The following is a 20,466-nucleotide window of genomic DNA, read 5'->3' on the forward strand; positions in this document are numbered from 1 at the left end:
CTACAGCCAGTTGGCATCCTGGTGGCATTCCAAGTGTGTAATTAGATTCTGGCCATTTGCATTCCCAGAACACCTCTCTGTAAGACACAGCAGTTTTATTTTGTGTCTTAAACCAACTGCAGCAGAGGTGTGAGGTATCACTTCACCAGTAGTCAAGTGCTGCTGATAAACAAGGCAGCTCTGAGTAAGGAAAATATCACTAAAGAAAGAAAAAAAAAAAAAAGGAAAATCACAGGTGTTGTAATGAATGATTTGGGTATCACACCGCTCACAGGAAAGGGAGAGCAAGTCCTTCATGCCTGTCCAACAGGACCGCTTCTTGGGAAGATGCCACGTCTCCACGAAGGGCACAGAAAAGCAAAATTAATTTATGGGACACGAGTCACCAGATTGCCTCTGCTGGCAGGAGGAAAAGGGGAAATATTTGGAGAGTTACTCGTGAGGGGTGGGCAGAGGTGGGCTGCCTACTACCAGAGCTTGGCACTGAAGTTGCCACCCACAGCCTGGGGCCAGCAGGATGCTGATCAGTGACCCAGGCCAGGCTGCCCCTGGCCAGGCAGCGTCCACCTGCCTCTGTGCCATGCAGGAGCAGAAGCAGCAGCAGGCAGAAGCACTGGGTCAGCTCCCCAGCGTTCCTGCCAGCTCTGCCTCTCTCCTCCCCATATCTGCTCTTGGCCTCAGACTCATTTTATTTTATTTTTTCCTCCTTGGCTGCCAACATGGTTGTTTTGGGGAAAGATGTAGGAAGAGCACATCTGGACCAAATGACCATCTGCATTTGCTTCAGGGAGCTATTTGTGCTTGCAAGGCTGTAAACAAAAGCCTTATTTCTTTAGCTGCTAGGTTGAGCAGAGCAGGAAGAGGAGGATGTTTTCTGGAACAGTTACTGAATGTAAAACACTGCATAAACAAACACAAACACACTTGCCAGAACCAGCAAAAAGCCAATCCTGAATGCAACTTACTAACATTGCCCCATGGCTCAGCATTCCCAGCACCATGAACTACCTGTAAGCTCACCTGAGCTACACCTGTTCCCATTTACTAAAGACAGTAGTAACACTAACAAAATTCAGCCTTACCTACAGCAATGAGAAAACCCAAATCAGATCTGTCTTCCCGAATCTGGTCACCCCCTTTCTATCTGGATTCCCACATCCTAGGAAAAACAAAACAAAACAAAAAACCTCCAAGACAACAAATACAGCAGGAGATCCTGCCTCACCTCAGAACCTACACCTTTCAAAACCTCTGCAGGGCTCCCTACAGAGCCACGCCATTCTCTACTGCCTGGAAGCCCCCTGACTAACAGTTCCAAAGCTACACTCAGGTCCTTTACACAGCACACCTGCCTCCACTAAAGCAAAGAAAAAAAAACGTTTCTGAGCCTCACATACAAAAAGCTCTAGCCCAAAAATATTTATAAGTATAAAAATAAGACAAACATACCCGAAATTACCTGACTGTATGCTAGCATTCTTGCAGGTCATGGAACAGCAGCACAGAATATGGACATCACACGTAATGGGTTTGAGCTTTTTCTGCTCAGCATCCAGCTTTCCTTATAGCAGCTCAGGTACTCACCTAGCAGCAAGAGCTGCTCTGAACACAAGGCCACGTTTTGCACAAATAGATTTCTTCACGTGGAGTTGCATAACAAGAATAAGGCCAACCTCAAGGCATACGATAGCAGTAACCATAACATTTAACAAGAGAAAGCACACACCAGCAGGACAGACCCACACTAAGGTGTCCCAGCAGCTCTTAACCTGCAATATATACTGCAGACTTAACGGAAACAGCTGCAAATAAACTGTGAACAGGTGGACTGAATTATGGGAGGTTTGCCTCGTGGCAAATAAGCCTTCACCCTGATGAGGCTCTGCTCACTGCAGCTGGAGCTGAGCTGGGCCTGAGGGTGCAGAGCTGGTGCAGGCTGTGAGCAAACACCAGTCACCCAAATGGCCTTTTTCTTTACCCAGGTACCTTCCTTGCAAGGATGGAATAAACTACTGACTGGATTTGGCTCCCATGCTGGAGGGAGATTGCATGTAGCTGGTATTTAAGAAGGAGGGAGAGAAAAAGGGTGTACCTGCAAGTAGGTTGTTCTACTACTTCAGTTCCCCATCCCAGGGAGACCCACCTCCCCATACAGGTACCTGATTGACCAGGAAGCTGTTCTATGCATCACTCAACAAACAGTGCCCCACACCAGATTCCTGCTACAGTCCCTTTGCTGAACTCCCTCCAGCAGTCGTGATGTATCAAAGGGCATATCTGGTATTGAAGGTTGTTTGCTTTCCTCTAAGCAGCACAGTCAAGATTGTTGCTTTGACCAAATTAACTTGACTTGAAGGGCTAGTGAAACCCGTAAGATCTCTGAGGAGTTCAGGACTTCAGAAAACCAGGCTATTCCTTTTAAGTTGTAGCTATTAACATGAATAACTTTTTAATAAAATCTTGTTTAAGTTTGTTTAGCAGCTGATTTAAGGAGATATTTCATAGGCTATCCTGGCAGTCGATCAATTCAAATCAATGTTAAACCTATCACTTTGCCAAAAGTACATTCGCTCCAAATTCGAAAGTGAGCTTCTGATTTATTCAATCACTGAGCGTCGTTCTTGTAAGGTGATGTTCTGACTTGTGATACAGCACGTGTGCTAGAAATTAATTGGAAACTACTTTTAAATATTCAGTATTCTGTGTGATAGTATCAGAGATCAAAGACGCAGAGAAATTCTACTTATTAATTAATAGGCCAGGCTTTAAACCACAGATAAGGAGCAAGCAGAAATAGGAAGCTGTCATTCATGAAACATAAATCACAATTTTCTATTTCTTTTCCCACCCAAGTAATCACAAACAGCAATGAACCATGGCCAAAAATACTTAATGACTTCTTGTGGGAAATCAATGCCAAAATGGCCTATTTAGCCAATAGATAGTAATAGCATAAAGAATGTTACATAAACTCCAGGTTTCTGACTAATTAGGGTAACGTGAAAGATGTGAGACTGGGAAAGAAACGGGAGGAGATTTGTGATTTATATTTTTTTGTGGCAAAACCTGCAAGGAAAACTGAAAATTCTATTCTTTCTTACACTGATGCTGATAGTCACAGCAGTTTTTGCAAGCCATATGAATTTTTAGCACAGATTCCTCACATATAAATATTTACTTTCTCACTGGACATTTTTCCTCGAATGAATGTTAAGATGTGTACTGAAGCAGAAGGTTATAAGTTAATTGCTATTGTCGGTTCTACTCAGTTACTGCCTACACTAAAGCTGTCATGACAATAGAAGCAAGAGAGAGAGCAACACCACTGCTAATGGTGAATTTCCTGGCTTTTAGTGCTGTGTCAAAACATTATCGTTCTGTAATCACCGCCTTTCATGCAAAATAGCTCAAATAGCAGCAAAACCGTGATGCAAAGTATTTTTAAATACCAGCTTAGTGACAGCAAGGATTAAGCACTTACCAACTGCTTAAGGTTCCAGCCAACAGGTGTACCCAGGAGCTTCCAAGCTAAGCATGAGCTGAGCTGCCCTTGCCCAGGGCAAGGAGCTTCTCTGAGGCTTTCAGGAGGCTGTGCTCCATGCAGGCAGCAGTGCTGAGAGAGACAAGGAGGAGGCCTGATCTTGTGCTACAGGGAACTGGGCACTTCTGTGCAACGGGCATTCATTGCCACCTAGCATTTCTGGCACTCCATTTCAGAGCCTGGGGACCAGCAATCATGGTGTTCATCAAGAATGTGCAAAATCCAAGTTTATGCCTCAGGTTTGTAAACCCAGGGTGTCCTTGGAGCACTCCTAGCACCAAACGCTGGGTTGCTCCCTAGCTGTTTAGTATTAAAACTATCTGCATTGCATGGCAAACCCCAGCTAGGGAGGCTGGGAGAGACCTGGACTAGGACACCTCTTAGGGTGAGATATATGTACTCCTGGGAGGGAAGAACACATGCAGTCCAATCTCAGTTCATAAAGAAGAAACTTCACCTCTAAGCCAGATCAGTGCTCCAGTCTCCTGCAAGATGAGTTTCCTCCTCAGACTCCACCAGCTCAGCTTGTGGTTTCCCTCCAGAAGCCTGGATTCAACTCTTAATAATCTGTGAGCAACCTAATACAAGCTCAAATGAAAGGTATTGTGTATAATTAACTTTGGTAGTTTTTTGTTTGTATTTTTTTTTTTTTTGGAGACCAGTGAAAGTCATCAGATTTACAAATAGTTTTGACTGTTCTGCTAAGTAAGTTTCCCAACAGAAAAAAAAAAGGACACGGATGCACAACTGCATTCCAACCCCAGTGTGATGCTCCACTGTTGTTCAGCCCTGAAAGACAATAATCCGAGACACAAGGAGTGCAGGGGGAGAAGAAAACACAGTGCTGATGGATCATGACAGCAGATGATTTCTCATCAGTGAATTACGATGTGAATAGGTCCACACCTACCCAAGTTACAGCTATTAAGCAGCAGCCCAATCTACCCATCCAACTGCGCATGGATCCCACAGCTTCAAATACAAACATTTTTGTATTGCATTTGCAAATCCCACAGATGGAAATTCTGGATAGGATTTGTTACTTCTAATCACGTTAGGCAAGTACACACACTTACAATGTGCAACCCTCCCTCCACGCAGTGGTATCTCTCCTGTCTGCAGACATTGCTATGACTGCCTTAAATTTCCTTCCTGCAGAAACCACCTCTGCTCACAGCAGAATTTGTGAAACACAGGCCTTCTTCTAAGAAGCAGCATTTATTATAGATGTAATTCTGAGGCTCAGCAGCTCTTTCCCCTCAGGTAACTCAGACGTGATCCTTTCTCTGGAAATGAAGCATGAAAGTGCAGGGAAATAGTCACAGCTTGACAACTGCAAATCTTTGCATGCGAGCCAAATAACCAGGAGTGCTGTGAACACACGGAAACCTCATCTACAAATCAGCCTGTTGTACAACTTAGAATCAAAAAGAGGCATCTGCATATTCTATACACTTTAGATTCCTGTTCTGCCTGATACTACTTGTTCTTTTGGATACTGGGCAATATTAATTGCCAATGATGTTTTCTTAGATACTTTCATCTAACAAACAGCACTGTCATTTACAGATTATTATGTCTTCTGCTTCTGAAAGATCCAAGGATCTTTACTGTGTCAAATCACAAAACCCTTACCAGACTCTTGGGTAAGCAAAGCAGAGCAGGAGGGGAGAGCACACAGTACTGTGCAACGGCCAGTGAGAGGGGCAGAGAACATCCAATACTTCTTCACCTTTCAAGATAAACTTCCCTATGCCCAAATTGCAGGCAGATAGCAGAGGCACGTAGTTGTTACATGCAGCCTGCCAAGGGCTAGGAGCTGATTATTAACTCATCAAAATACATGGAGTTGACATGGGTGAATTTTCTTGTCTGCTTGCAAAATCCCAGCTTTCACATTCATGCTACACTGCACACGACTCAACAAACATCCAGGGAGCCAAGTTGTTAAGCACGTTGTTCTTCACTCAGGATCAGATTTTGTCACCAACACTACATTTTTCGCAGATGGCAGGAGGAGTACCCGGAATCAGTTTCATTCTAAGGCCTACTGGTGTGTTTGAATTAATTCTCAGATTAATGAGTAATTTACTTAGAAGGGATGACAGGCACCAGAAGTTTCAGCGGAGAATCATAATCATAGGCAACATGTTTTAGTCACGCTGCTGAAGAAGATTTAAGCTGCCTGTGTCTGGGTGCAAACCTGTTGAAGCCTTTCACTGAGAAAGCAGCAGAAGTTAAGTCTAATTGAGATGGTCCCTTGGATTTACAGGTCCATGCTTCAATGCACTCACACCTTAAACCCCTTGTCCCAACCTGGTTGTGTACCAGACGTTAAATGTTGGGAACTAATGAGAGAATTGCCACTTCATGGCACCTTAAGGTCAGCTTAAAACTCAGCTGGATCTTAGCTGTCTGTCAAAAATGTGTATCTATAATATGTGAAAGTTTACAGTTGGACCTACACTGGCCTAATGAGGATCAGATGAATCACTGCAGATGTGTGAGCACAATTCTTAGTAATAATTTGTTCAAAATGGTATTTAAAGAAAAAAGCCTTGACTTTTGTGGAACCCAGTAAGTTATGCACAACCTTTTCCTTAAGACACAAAGGAAATTCACTAATTGGTTTTTATATTTGCATGCAACTTAGATTTGAGGGAATATTTTAATTAAGTTCTTCATCACTGAAAGATATTAGTGCAGTGTTGATGCTTTAGCAGTGAGTTCAGCTGCAGGACTGTAGCTCTTTCACTCTGATGATCAATAGTATTTTAGAAGAAGGCCATATTATGTATTTGGGCCTTCCTTCCTTCAATTTATCTGACCACCTCACCTATCAAACTCCCTTTGATTGCTTGTAGCTGGGATTTTTAAACAAACAAATGTATTGAGATGCCTTAACAAAGACAAACTGAAAAAAACAAAACCAAAATCAAGACATAAAAAGCTGCTATGCTCTTGGTCAATTCTCCCCACTCCCAGCCCTGCACATTTTGCAGCTAAAGCCAGAAGTTTTGCCAGCAGTCCCATCTGGCTGCGATCTACACAGCGCTAAGCCCAAGGTAGCAGGAGCAAAGTCTATTGAGTCACATGTGCCACCCTAACAGCTATTCTCTAAAATGCAGGAGCCAACCCCCATCTCAGCCAAAAAACTTAATTCCAGTGCAGCTTCCACAGCAAGAAGTGTCTGAAATACAGGACTGATGCACCTCAGGTCAGAAACCACAGAACTAAGCAACATTCAAAGATGATGCCTTTGTTTGAAAATACAGCCCTTCGCTTCTAAAAGGTGCACGTGCCATAAGGTTTTTCAAACTGGGTTTGCTGCCTCAATTTCTAACATACTCACTGAGAATTGATATCCTTTGGCTTAGTGAAATAACTGACAGTTTACAAAGAATTTTAGTTCTGAAGTGCTGTACCGTCTCATGGTTCAAAGGAGCAATTACACTTGATACAGTTGGGAGAACAAATAATCCCAAAATGGAAAACACTCTTTCACTTTCCAATGTAAAGAAACAAACAAGAAAAACACATGAAAATTGTGATAATGTACAGATCTAAATGATAGAAGCTGCTTCTGTGTAATTTCACTGCACTGCTTAATAGGAAGTATTCAAAGTGAAGAGCTGTCAGAAACTTCTACTGGATCTGCACCTCATCCTCCCCCATGAATTAACAGAAAGTAACATATGCCCTTTACTATTTTCCCCTTTTGACAAGCAAATTTGCTCTGCAAACACTGCAACCTGATGCCTGCAGAGAAGAGGCTAAGCAGAGAGGTTGGTACCTCTTTGTAGTGATCTTCTCCATTTAGAAAGGTTTTCCTTGCAGCAGCAATTTGTCATCACAGCACTAATTCCAGCCACTGTCCCAGAACACCAGTCTGCAGCTGACACATCACAGTTGTACTTTAGAATTAACCTTCTCACATTAACTCAAGGGCACTTTATTTTCTCCTTCAGCTCAAGCTTTTCTTTTCAGCTGCAGAGCTACTCTTGGAACAGGGAAGGGCTGCACCTGAGATCTGGTCCCATCAGTTCTGCCTGCTTGCTTTGCCCTCCCTGACAAGCTGATCAAGGTACCAGAAACCCAATCTTATCCATTCTGCAGCTACAGGTCCAAAATGAAGGAAGTAAACCCAGCAACAGTTGCTGTTGTAAGGTGGTTTGTTTTTTTTTTTCCCTTAACATTTTTCTGCAGTAAAGATTTAACTTCTGCTTCAAGTTTATCTGTTACAATTAAGGAAGGCCTGTCTCCAACCACACTCACACTCTCCTTTTCTCCCAGCCCCAAAACTGAAGGTGACTGTCTAAAAGACAATACTGCATTGCTTCTTTGCTCTAGAAATCAGCTGTGATGTATCCTACCCTTTTCAGTTTGGTGTCATCTTTTAGACCAGAAAGTTTTGCCATTAGCATTTTTTCAGGTATTAATTTTTTTCATTTTCTGAGGGGAGGTCAGATAGATAAAGTCTGAATGGTAGCTAATTGATATCTCAAAGAAAAGGGAAGATTTGCTAACGATATTCAGAAAGTAATTTTGGATTCATTTATTTTATTTCACTCAAAATAAAAGCATGCTGTTACAGTAACTTGTCAGAGAGTTCACAGCAAATGTCAGCAAATCCTATAATGAAATCTTACAATGCAATTAATACTGCATATGGTAGCATTCAGTTTGTTAGTTCTTTCTTTAAACAACGTTCAGCAATCTGCACTCCAGGAAGTAACACACTGTGCCAAGCTTTTAAAGTGCTTTACAAACGTATTTCATTAATCTTGAGCAACTCGTAGAAGTGCACATTATCATCCTTACTCTATCAGTGGATAAAACATTGTACAAAGAATTAACATGCAATTATTTAAAAGCATTTAATGCTTAACCTTTAGTAAAGCTCAAAAACATAGCTGTAGCATCGGGGTCCCTAGAGGAAGCTGAAAAGGTCTAAATACAGGCAATAGTAACAGCTAAGGCATAGGATGATTTCTGCATGAGAAGAGATCAGATGGACTAGAGCTAGTTAAAAGAGAATGAACATATGGGCGAGAAGACATAAGCAACCAGGATGCAACTTGTAAGTAGCTCTTCCTTCTTCATCATGGTTTAACAGAAAGCTGTAAATGGAGATGTGCTGAAATACAAAGGCACTGAAATTCAAAGTTAAGGAAATAATACTGCATACAGCTCACACATCCTTATGTGGATAAGACCCGTGTTAGGCAAGAAATGGCTTCAAACACACTTGTGCTCCAAATAAATGCGCACCGCTTTCTCCTCCATCACACTTAACAAGCATACCAACAAAGAGGAGATCATAGAATCACAGCATTGTTTGAGTTGGAAGGACCCTCACAGATCATCTTGCTCAACTCCCAGAAATGAACAGGGACACCTACAGCTCCATCAGGTGCTCAGAGCCCCGTCCAGCCTGATTTGAATGTCTTTAAGGACAGGGCATTCACCACCTCTCTGGGCAACTTGTGCTACTGTAAACAACTTCTTCCTTATATTCCATCTCCTCTTTTAGTTTGAAAGCATTTCCCTCTGTGCTGCCACAACAGACCCTGTTAAAGAGCCTGTCCCCTCCCTTCTTACAGCCCCAATGGATACTGAAAGGCCACTACTGGGTCTCCCTGGAGTCTTCTCTTCTCCAGGCTGCACAGCCCCAGATCTCAGCCTGTCCTCATAGGGAGGTGTTCCACCCCTTGGATTATTTTTGTGACCCTCCTCTGGATGTGCTCCAAGAGGTTCACATCTCTCCTGTGCAGAGGACTACAGATCTGGACACAGTACTTCAGCTGAGGTCTCACCAGGAGATAGACCATTACACTATGCTTGCTGAAATACATAGCTGGTATGTATAACCTGCTGTAGATTATTAATTAACAGCAAGCTGGTCAGAGTTTGGAGAACACATCCCAGATAGCTAATTCACAACTGCTGGGGAGGGTTTCTATACTTTTCTTTTTGACCCACCACTTCTCTTCCACCAAGGTTTCCTGCTCCTGCCTTTGTAGCAGTCAATGTAAAAGTCATTAGGATCACCAAGGAGAAAGGCATGAGATGAGTTGACTGCTTCTGTCCCTTTCACAACAATTGCAGGAACAGAGCAGCTGCGTGCAGGCAACATTTCAAAGTACTCTGCAGAAGGTACCCGGGCCTACTGTTATTTGAGTTGTAAGGAGAGAACGTTTCGGTTGCTGAAAATATTCTGTTTCTGAAACAAGCAGGAGGCCTCTCTGAAAGACGCACACCTGAAATCCATGCTGGATGAGAAGGTGCTGACTGAGAAAAGAAGATCCAGGGCTTCTTACTAGGGTTGAAAGTTTCCTAATCCAAACTGCCACATCAGTAATGCTCAGGGAATTAGGTTTTTTTATTCTGTAAATAACTGGAAAAGTGACCTTGTACAAACAAGGACAGCTGGCCGTCAAAAATGGTAATACACATCCAAGGAAAAGTGTAATACTGCCAATAAGGTTCCCGATTTCAGTGGGTTTCATTCCACATAGGATGTGGGGAAAAAAAAAAAAACTATAAAAGGGCTCATCCAGGCCAGATCCTCACCAAGAATACATGGAAAGTGATAAAATCAGTGACGTGGGACTAGGTCTTTTTTAATACAGAAAGAGCAGGTTTGAAGATACTTAGATGAGCCATAAGTTTTTAAATTGGCTGGGCCTGATGCAATCCAGGCTCTGCTGCTGAGGTCTCAGGGCTGTCAGCAGTTATTAGCAACTTGATAGTGAAGTACAGATGAGGGACAGAACAAAATATGCACACTTTTTGTCCGTACAAAAGGCAGAGGAGGGGAATTAAATACCCATCAGCTTAGTTTCAGTTCATAGAAACAAGTAAAAACAGGCAATTGGTAAGCAGAGAGAAAAATCACAAGAAAATGAATAGCTGCTTGATTGGATCTGTTCAGAGTAATTGGTGTCAAACCAATCTCATTTCCTTCAATAGTAAGACAATAGATTTTGTGTCACACTTCGATTTCTTTAAAGCTTTTCATAGTGTTTCCTACTAGTGTTTCCTACCACTTTCTTGCATGTAAGGTAAGGAAACACAGTCTGGATGGAAGTAGCAGGGAATGGATGCCAAACTACTTGAAAAACTACTCAGAGCAGTGCCAAAAGTTCATTCCCCAAGAAGTTGTTATACAAATCATGAACTTCTTGGTGGGCTGTGTTATGTCTGGTATCCATCATTAGGAATGGCAGCTGAATGAGTGAACTGGCTAGACTGGCAAATAATACCAAGTTAGGAAAATGGGAAAATAGGCTGAGGATAAAGTAGATTTAGAAATGGTCTCAAAAGTGGAAGTCGAAGTCCAAAAAACCAAAATCAGGATCCTGTTCAATAGCAAAAAAAAATGCAAAAACTACTCCTATGCTGGAATAATCATCTGCACAAATGCAGGAGAGAAATCGTAGTGGTATTAAATCTCCATAAGAAAAATCAGAAGCTACATTAAGCGTTAAGACCCTATGTTATAAGAAACAGGCAAATGCTCTTCTGGAAATACAAGAGAAGTTGGCTTGCAAGACAAATGAAACAGCCCTTCTCTTTTCAACACTGTCAGGACCTCAGCTGGAATACAGGATCCCATTTTTGGGTCATGCACACCAGAAAGATATGAGCCAATTAAAGACAGCTCACAGCAGTGAGAATGATCAATAGTTTAATAAACAAGACCTCAACAAACTGAGGTTGCTCAGGAAAGGAGAGACTGAAATGAGATGACAAGCACACAAAAGCCCAGTGTAGAGGAACAGGTTAATCTATTCAACGTGTCCTCAGTGGATAGAAGTAACAAGCTGCAAGTTCCACGTGGAAGAATCAATTTGGTAAGAGGAAAAAGGTTTCCAATGGAGAAGGTAAGAAAAAACTGAACTAAACTGCCTAGAGAAATTGTGGACAGTCTGTGTGGGAAGGGCTTCATAAACAAGCTGGAAAACAGCTGCCAGAAAGCTGCCTTGGGGCAGACATTTGGATCAAATTGGATCCACAGCACTCTGTGCAATCGCCATGCCTCTGCTGCCTTATGTCTCCAGTTTGCCAGCTCACTGTCACACAAACAACACAGAGCTAATCGAAAGCAAACTGACATTCTGTATTTGGTATGGAAAATTTAACTGAAAGGGTATCTTTATCCTTCTGGAGCCCTTCAGCACCTTCATACCTTGCACATACGTGGTGCCCTAAGTGCTAAAGCTCTAGATGCACCTTTCAGTATTGAGAGGCATAGTGAACTGTGATAGATAAACTTGCCAGTGAGAAGGTATAAGGTCACGCAGAAAGGCAGCGACAGCAGTCAGCGGTTCCCTCTGGCTCCAACACCCTTGCTGTTGCCAGCTGCTCACTCACCCCTCAACTATTTTAATATAAATGTACAACATGCATTAACCTTTCTCACCAGACCAGAAAGCTAAATTCCAAGTCCACTTCACTGAGCTGCTCAGAAAGCTATTAGTATCTTGTTCCCATACATAAATTTAGATTCTGTTTAATTTCCCGGACAATAAGCTGCTGATTATCAGAGTCCAGGCAATAAAGCTAGATGTTACAGCTCCGGAGCAGCAATTTGCCACCCCTGGATGCAGACTATGCGCTCGTCCGCTCTTCATCCCCCCCTTCCTTTTCCATTTGCATCACTTGTGTCCTGGTTTGTGGTGGAGGGTGGCTGTCACATTCCTTCACTTTACTGAGAGATTTCTTGATCATTTGCATGAGTGTGTATTTGCATAATGGCACGCTGGGGAGTTCAAAGCTGTTTTCTCACTTTCAAAGTAGTCTTTGCATGTAAGCTGTCCCAAGTCTGATGTGCACCAGGCTTGTATTTTTGTTCTTGATTGAGCACTGCTGCACTATATTCCTTTTAAAACTCCAGCTATTCTGGGAGATGTGTATAATTTAATATGCTCAATAGATTTCTTGTCAGGCATTCATGTACAACTTCCTTCATCTCACGCTCAGATGTTTGATTTTCCACAGTAATTGGTTTTGCCACATTTGTGTTTACTTTTACGACCCATAGTAAACGCTGCTTCTTTAGCCATGGGCTGTTACAGCTTTTGCCAGACCCTACAATAGCCTAGCAGGTAGGTTTATCAGGCCTTTCCAAGTCCTTGGGTGTTAATGGGTCTTGATCTACACTTACATAGGCTGAATGCTACATTAAATGGAAGCTCTTCTTTACAAGAGCAGCTGTGGGTATGCAGTGCAACACAATTAACTTACTGGTTACATGCACAGCTGTTTAGCATCCTTACAGGGGGCCCCACATATCCGAGAGTCCGAGAAGACTAAGTTTGCTCACAGGAGCTGCTCTGATGCCCATTCACAGGCAGAACTGGCCTCCTCATTGAAAATAACATGAGAAATCTGAAGATACAGAGCATAGACCTTCAAAAATTACTGCAAGGACAGAGCCAATGTCCCAGGGAACTTCAGAGTCGTGAAGCTGGCCTAGGATTGCAGCGAACAAAAGCAGGAACAGCCAGCACTCAGTGCTGCTAGGAAATAATTTTAGGTCAACAGGAAGCAAGTGATGTTAACGTTCTTCAGAAAGAGAAACAGACAAAGCAATTACTGGAGCTATTCTTATCTAAAAAGGAGAAAAACCATCACAGACTATGGTAAAGCAAGCAGATGAGTGATAATATGGACAACAGATCCAGATCTCCCAAGTTCCCGTATATGCAGTGATTTGATTTATCACCCCAGTAAGATTTTAAGCTATACTAGACAGGCTGAGCAGTTTGCTTGCTGTCCTAGACCACCCTTGAAAGCTATCTCTGATTCCCATACAGCATGTAACGCTGTGACAATCTGATAGAACTGCAGGATGTCACCCTCAGGTGAAAGAAAATGACTTCTCTGCATTTTCCAGGAAACACATTAATTGGATGCATATTATCCAAGGCTCTTGAAATTAGTGGCTACAGTGTAAGCTCAAAGTATTGAAAAACATAATATAGAAGGCACAACCTTTTGAAGTACATAAAAATAAAAACTAAGATGTATCACAAGTCTTATGGACCTCTTCCTCTTTTCCCCTGCTAAAATATGCATACTGTACAGCAAAATTTTCACAAGAAGGAACTGGGGAAAAAAAGCCCACAACTTTCTGAAGATGTCAGAATTAGGTCATCTCAACACTGTTGGGATGTTTATTGAATTCATATTTTTCCACCTCATCAAATGACACAATAGAAGAAATTCTTTAAGAATAGTAACAATTCAGAGGTCAGGACAAAAGGCAAAAAAGGGGAGAATTTTGACAACTGGTAAAATCCTTTGAATCCAGGAGAACTGAGCTATGAAGCAATTTTAAGCACAGAAGCATCCAGTTAGGACAGAAGTGGGTCAGGTGTTTAATGGAAAAGCACAGACTAAAGCAAAAAGTTTTTTTCCACTTCACAGTACAGCAAACTTGCATTAAATAGCAAGCCCAAAGCTTGAGGCTTTTTGAGATATGGAAATAAAATTGACATTCTGTCAATATGAGCTCGGGTGCTACGCAGAGCCCTACAAGTGCCCCACAAAGATGATGTCCATCACGGTGGACTCTTTAGGAACTCGGGGGCCACAGACACTCCCCATGTCCTTTAGAAGCATCTGCACCAATGAAGGTGCTTTTGTATTGGCTCCTTCTATCCTGCATCCAGTTTCCACCTGCCTTGTCACACTGAAAAACCACGCTGTAGGACATGTGTACCTTTGTGATGGAGGTACAGGATGACATGGAGCTGTGCACCATTACCAACACATCACCAGCAGCTCCAGCAGCATGACAGCTCGCAGTGACACTCAGCACTCATCCCTTCTCATGCTGATACAACCTCCACATGGACTACACGTTTCTCAGCAGTTTCTACCTGGAAAAAATGAACTGTCACTCTATTATTATTATTAATTTTACCTCCTCTGTTTGGTGCTGAGACGAAGCTGCCCAGCACATGAAGGACAGTCACAAGGCATGAATGTCGTAGCCACAGAGTATATAACAACAAGTTGCACGTGCCTTAGCTTCTCATACATGGGAAGGCAGTGCTTCAGTGTGACTGAATCTTGTAGCTATTACCAGTCATGTAGAAAAATATCCATTTTTTCCACTGCTTGTGGTGGCACAAGCATATCCAAACCCCCTCAGACAGGGCATTTCCCAGACCTAGGGCAGAACGACTCCCCATCCCACTAAGTGACAAGGCTCCAAGCACAGAAGTCCTTCAACTTGTGGTAAAACCAAACCAAACAACAAAACAGATCAAGACAGAACATAGGCTTAAGTGGATACCACAGCTATGCACACACAAATGTCACTACAGTCCACTTGCAACTAAACCCACTTCAAGCTAAAAGAAATAATTATACAAACTGCTTCATTATCTCATGAAATAAAGGGTGATTTGATAATAGCTGTATTAAGTGTAACTTTCAATGGCTTTAAAAACCCAGTAAATTATTACTTTAAGGGCCAATAAGTTATTCTTACATGACCCAGAAGCTGTATCTGCTGTTAACAAAATGCCTATGTGTATAAAACCCAACCGAACAGAACCTTATGTCAGCCTCTTTCTGTTTGTACTACAACATTCTCCTGACAAAAGGCAGAGTTGCCCAAGTCAGAGTGCAGAAAAAGCTGTGAGCATGCAGTCTGGAAGTGTGCAGATATGCTCGCAGCAGCTGCAGCATAATACAGCATTCCCAGTCTCGGGGGGAAAAAAAAAAAACATTTGAAGAACTGTGTGAGAATTCTGCATTATTCTTAAAATAATTGTGGATGGATGCTTTCTTTGCCCCTACTTTTGCACAATATTGTGGATATGACAACCCATGCCCTGCCTTCTCTAAGGGAGAAGAGGAAACGTGATCTGTGCCACTGCACTGCCAGCATATGGGATGCTCTCTATCTCCCCACTGGACTGAAGCCCTCAGGCGTGATAAACCAAGGACAGGAGCTTGATGTTCAGTTTTAAAATGATCCCAGACGAATGGAAACATAAAGAACCATTAGGCAGAGAGCCTGATTCTGCTTGGGCTAAGGTGAGCTACCAGGATAAGGAAGAAAAGTGAGGATGCTTATCAGAAGGCATATATAGCCCACATCATTCATCAGCCTGAGTCCTGAACTGACACATTCCACAGGCAGACACTTCATTTCCAAGAGACTCGGCTTTCTGCTTAACAATCCTCTCAGTGGTGGAGATTCTTTCAAGGAACTGCATAAAAGCCTTCCAACTAAAGGAGCCAAAGGAAGAAACAAAGGGCTGATACATGGTGCTCTTAGACCTGCCCCGCATGCCTCAGTCACTCTCTCCCTGTGCCTGCTCAGGGTCTTGGCCACACTGCTATTTTTGGTAGCCCAGATAAGGAGCATCATCACAATATGAGACTCAAGGAACAAACTTTACCAAGAAAAAGCACAGTGCTTCTAGTGCTGCTTTTTGAGAGGAAAGAAGGAAAGAATGCTCAGTATTGATCAAAATGTGTTCTCATTGTTTGTGCTACCAAGATCCATTTGGCCAAAGTACTTTCCCTTTGGCATCCTCTGGTATACAAAAAGTTCAGCCCCACACACCTTTTCTCCTTCCACACTCCGAGCTGTCTGATTTCAGGTACATTTAGACAATGTACTGCCCTTACCTCTTTCATAAGTCTATTCCATTCCTATCAGATCCTCTGACCCTCCTTGCCAGTGTCCTTTATCTAGGATGTTTGGTAAATTGAAACAGCAGCTAATACAAACACAGATTGCCTGCCAGAATGAAAATCACCTTTTTGCTTATAGAGAAGAACAGCAATGACAGCACTGTGACAATGAGGGAAATCAGTTCCACTCCATCATTGATAAAAGACAACAATGAAAAATGCATTTAGAAGTCAAAATATCTGTAATGTTTTTACACCATAGGTGGTAGCAGGAGTTGGAGGAAGCTGCTTCCCACTCTGCTTCTCTCCACCTAAGAGAAGAACTACATTCTTCTACCCTAACCTGTGCTGCTACCTTTTTTTAATATTGACAGCTTATTAGCAACTACACACAAAGCCAGCGTCTTATTTTGTTACTTTCCACATCTGAAGGAAGCATGTATGCCTGAGGAATGCACCAAATATGAGAAAGGTGCAGCTGTATAGTTATCTGGAAAACATCAGCACTTTCAGTGAAAAAAATTTGCCATTGCAAATAATGAACAACGATATGAAATATCCTGACATTACAAACCAAGAGCGATGTGAGATTAGTGGGAAAAAGTTAGGATCCTAATTCTGCATTATACCCATCAAGTCTCCTGTGACGATCTCTCACCAACTTGTAAAGAGTGAATTAGATGATCACTACGAGGAGTCTGTCAGTAGTGGCAGAACGAAGAGAGGTTTATTATGTGCTCAGCAGTACATACTAGAACACTGTTACCAGAATCCTAGGGTTTGATCTCTACTGATTTGGTAAACTTTCCATTTAAAAGTTCCAAGTATTTTAGGGCCAAGGTGTTTTCAGCAGTTGGACTTGATTCTTGTGTGTCTCTTCCAATCATATCTTATGATTATTCCTTTTAACTCCATTTTACATATAGAAAAAACAAGTATACACAGGAAAGGCCATTTAGTCTGTCCCAGCATCATGTTGGAGAAGTGAGGAAGAAAACATCTGATGCTTCTCTCATGGTTAGGCTGTCCAAAATCATGGCACAGATGGCAGCAAACAAGCTTCTTTCCATTCAGGAACACCTCGACCCTGACTTTTTGTGCTCATAAGCAGAGGCACAGTCCTGTTAGCTCACCTAGGTGTGCACAAGTGATAAGCTAGACTCGGAGGGAGGAGGTATAAACACTTTCATCAGCCAGTCAGACAGCCAGAACAGGCAATAGGTAAAAATCTCAAAGCTAGAACAGGGAACTGAATACTTGCTACAAACAGCTTATACTGAGTCCACAACTCAAGCGTTCAAGGCATTAATGCAGCAATTAACGACAACGAGTAACACCACTCCAACTGCCCACTTTTAGATTATTTACAGTGACCAAGAGCTGGATGTGGTGTGCAATGGGCAAAGCAGTCAGTGTGCACCAAGCACCAACCAGGACAGGATGACAGAGCAAACAACTGTGCTGTAACAGCTGGGGATACAGCAGGAAAACGTTTCAGCTCTGATAATGGTTTTCTTTCAGCCAGTGAGTGTACAACAACCAGCCAGCTCTGCTGCATTTTGCCATTACATTCACAAAGGCAAATACACACAGTTGTTTTGTTTGCTATTCTGGAAGGTGCTGGTTTGGTTCAGCCTACCCACAGCCAGCCCTGTGCCAGTGCAAAAACAGCCTGCTGAGCTCATTCAACGACACTGCCATGATGGACTCTTTTCCATCCTGTCTTTCTTTCCTTTCTTGAAATTAAAGAATGATTACAAATAATTGCTGTGGTGCTGGTGCTAGAAAGGCGAGGCACAAGGCAATTTCTGGGTGAATACAGACTGATAGTTTTGAGCTATCAATTCCTGCATTGTGCAGATTGCTCACGTTTGGTCCAGACTGGCCCACAATGAGCTCCTTCTGTCTTTAACAAAGATAGCGCGCTAGCCTAGATATTCATTCAGTAGCTGGGAGATAATATTAATCATATTAGCCTAAACATTTATTCAGTAGCTGGGAGACAATATTAATCATTCATACCATCAGAGATCGGTACTTTCTGATAGCAGGAAACATGGGCTCAGAAAAGATGCTCAGTGACAAAGAAAAGTACATGTTTGGCTTCTGACAACCCAGAGCGAGAGTTCAGTTTGATACTGCTAAGCCATGGCCAGAGCACAGGAGTCTTTGAAGGGAACCGTGGCTGTGACAGCAAATCTCATGCACTGGGAAAGCTGGAAGCTGCTACCTGCTCTGCTGGGGAGAACTCCATGCCATCCCTCAACCCCAAAATAAATTCTGACTCTTCAGAAATCATAAGCTGAAATACAGTAATTTTCCCCAGGAACATCGAGCTGCTGAGTAGGTGCTAAAAAAAAATAATTAAAAAGCCTTTCTCCACTACATTTTAACACTGATGGAACAGATGGGGAATGGCTTGTTTGCAAACTTTTTAATACTGTTTTCAAAACACTTTTTGATGCAGACAAATGCTCAGTTAGGAAAACTCTGAAGTCTTCCTCTTTGCTCAGTTCAAGGCGTGGTTTGGGCTAATGCTTTTGCAAAGCAGATTACAGGCTCGGGTGCTGCACAAGTTGCTCAGAGCCAGGCCCTTCCTCAGCAGCACCAAGTCCCCTTGCTGGCTCTCCTGTCCAGATGTCTATAAATGTTAGATTGAGAGCAAAAGGACTGTTTGAGTTCTCAGCTCTAACTTGAAGGGTGGCATTTCTTTTTGCTAACAGTGACCTTCAGCAGAGCATACTCATTGCTGGCTGGAAGGCTACAAGGGATCAGGAAGTTTACACTGTTTCTGTCTGTGGTCATTCTGATCCTTCTCCTCTATGAAAAAAAATATATATACATACTTGTAAATATCACTTTGAAAATCTCTATATTGATAGTACTGATGAACATAAGGAATAATTACTGTAGAATCAACCCACAGACAGTATGTTATCAGTGTGCTATTGTAAACTGCACAGTATGAGGGGGTCCACAACTATTTCAAGAGGTAGGAACAGCAGCTATGAATTATCTAGGCCAAAGGCACCTTCCAGCTATTGCAGCTGCTGTTTGCATGCAGTCCATATGCTGTGCTTGAGATTTAGTATGCACCTTTCCACTGCTGTATGTATTCAACGCATATTTTTTTCTTTGCATAACAAAGTGTGACCACAGCAATTTGTTTTCTTGTTAGGATAATCTGGTCTTGAAGAATTTATACTGTACTGGCAGAGTAGACAGTCCTAAGTAGCAGCATGCTCTGTAAGTCCTACAGATGTTAATGTTAATAAAAGATAATACCAGTTAAAACCTTTTCCAAATAGGATATTAACTATAATCTCTTAGTATAACAACTACCACTCAATAGGACTATTGCAACAAACAGTCCGTGGTCTCTGATGAAAAATAATGTGAGACAGCCTAACTTAAGCCATCCTAACGCAAAGCAAGCAGCAGACTCCACAAGGACTGCACTGAAGTTTGCATATGCTGTATGCTTCCACACTGAGTTGATGCTGCAGAAGCAAATGGGATTAAGCAAAGTGTGCATGTGTTCAAGCTACAGAGGATGAATATGCCAACTTGCTCTGAAGTTGTAATATCTCCATGCAAAATTCATCTGATCCTTTCGTAAGCATAATCCACCAAGTAACCCCAATCTTGTACTCCATATTTTCATCTAAATCCCAATAGAAAACATCTAAATCTAAATAGAAAACAAATATCCCAAACTTCCCCCCTCTTTAGGAGTTAATAGTGCCAAATATGCAATTCCTCCCTCGTGACATATATGCAGGTCTCAAGTATGGGAGGAGACGCAACGCTGGGCAAACGCAGCCACTGAAACACACAGCTCTCCCCTAAAACTTCCTTCTTCGGTGCTCTCTCTCTACCAAATTTCTAAATAGCATCTACCCATCAACTTCAGACAACAAAAACATTCCAAAAACCAGGTGCTCAGATGGAGCCAATTCATTAAGGACCCTGCTGGAGCTGAAGACAGGAAATTAAATGTACATCAGGCACCATGTAAAACTTTTTTCTATCTATGGTAGCAGTGCACAGACTTCTGAAGACAAATGAAAACAGGAATAAATGCATTTTTTCTGTAGCCATTCTGTCTTGCTTACAAAATACAATCATTTTCATAGACAGCCATTGACAAACAATCCGTACTATCACCCTAGCTCCAAAATTCTGTTTCACAATGCGATGCAACAATTATCACCAGGCACCTCCTAATTAAGCATAACAGGTTAAAGAAAAGAAGTCAAAGC

The 20,466-nt window shown here is 42.2% G+C and overlaps 1 protein-coding gene across 2 annotated transcripts in view; it reads right to left on the reverse strand.

Annotated features, from left to right (window-relative positions):
• Window positions 1-20,466, reverse strand: part of KCNIP1 (potassium voltage-gated channel interacting protein 1) — a 100,851-nt gene that overhangs the window by 65,853 nt on the left and 14,532 nt on the right. The window contains exon 1 of one of the 2 annotated variants that reach the window (XM_019620352.2): window positions 1,585-1,745. The exons of the other annotated variant lie outside the window; for it this stretch is intronic. The gene's annotated coding sequence lies outside the window, so the exon portion shown is untranslated. Of the gene's footprint in view, window positions 1-1,584; window positions 1,746-20,466 lie in introns of those variants that run through there. 2 annotated transcript variants of the gene reach the window in all.

Source organism: Meleagris gallopavo, chromosome 15 (assembly GCF_000146605.3).
Source record: "Meleagris gallopavo isolate NT-WF06-2002-E0010 breed Aviagen turkey brand Nicholas breeding stock chromosome 15, Turkey_5.1, whole genome shotgun sequence".
NCBI classification, from domain to species: Eukaryota; Metazoa; Chordata; class Aves; order Galliformes; family Phasianidae; genus Meleagris; species Meleagris gallopavo.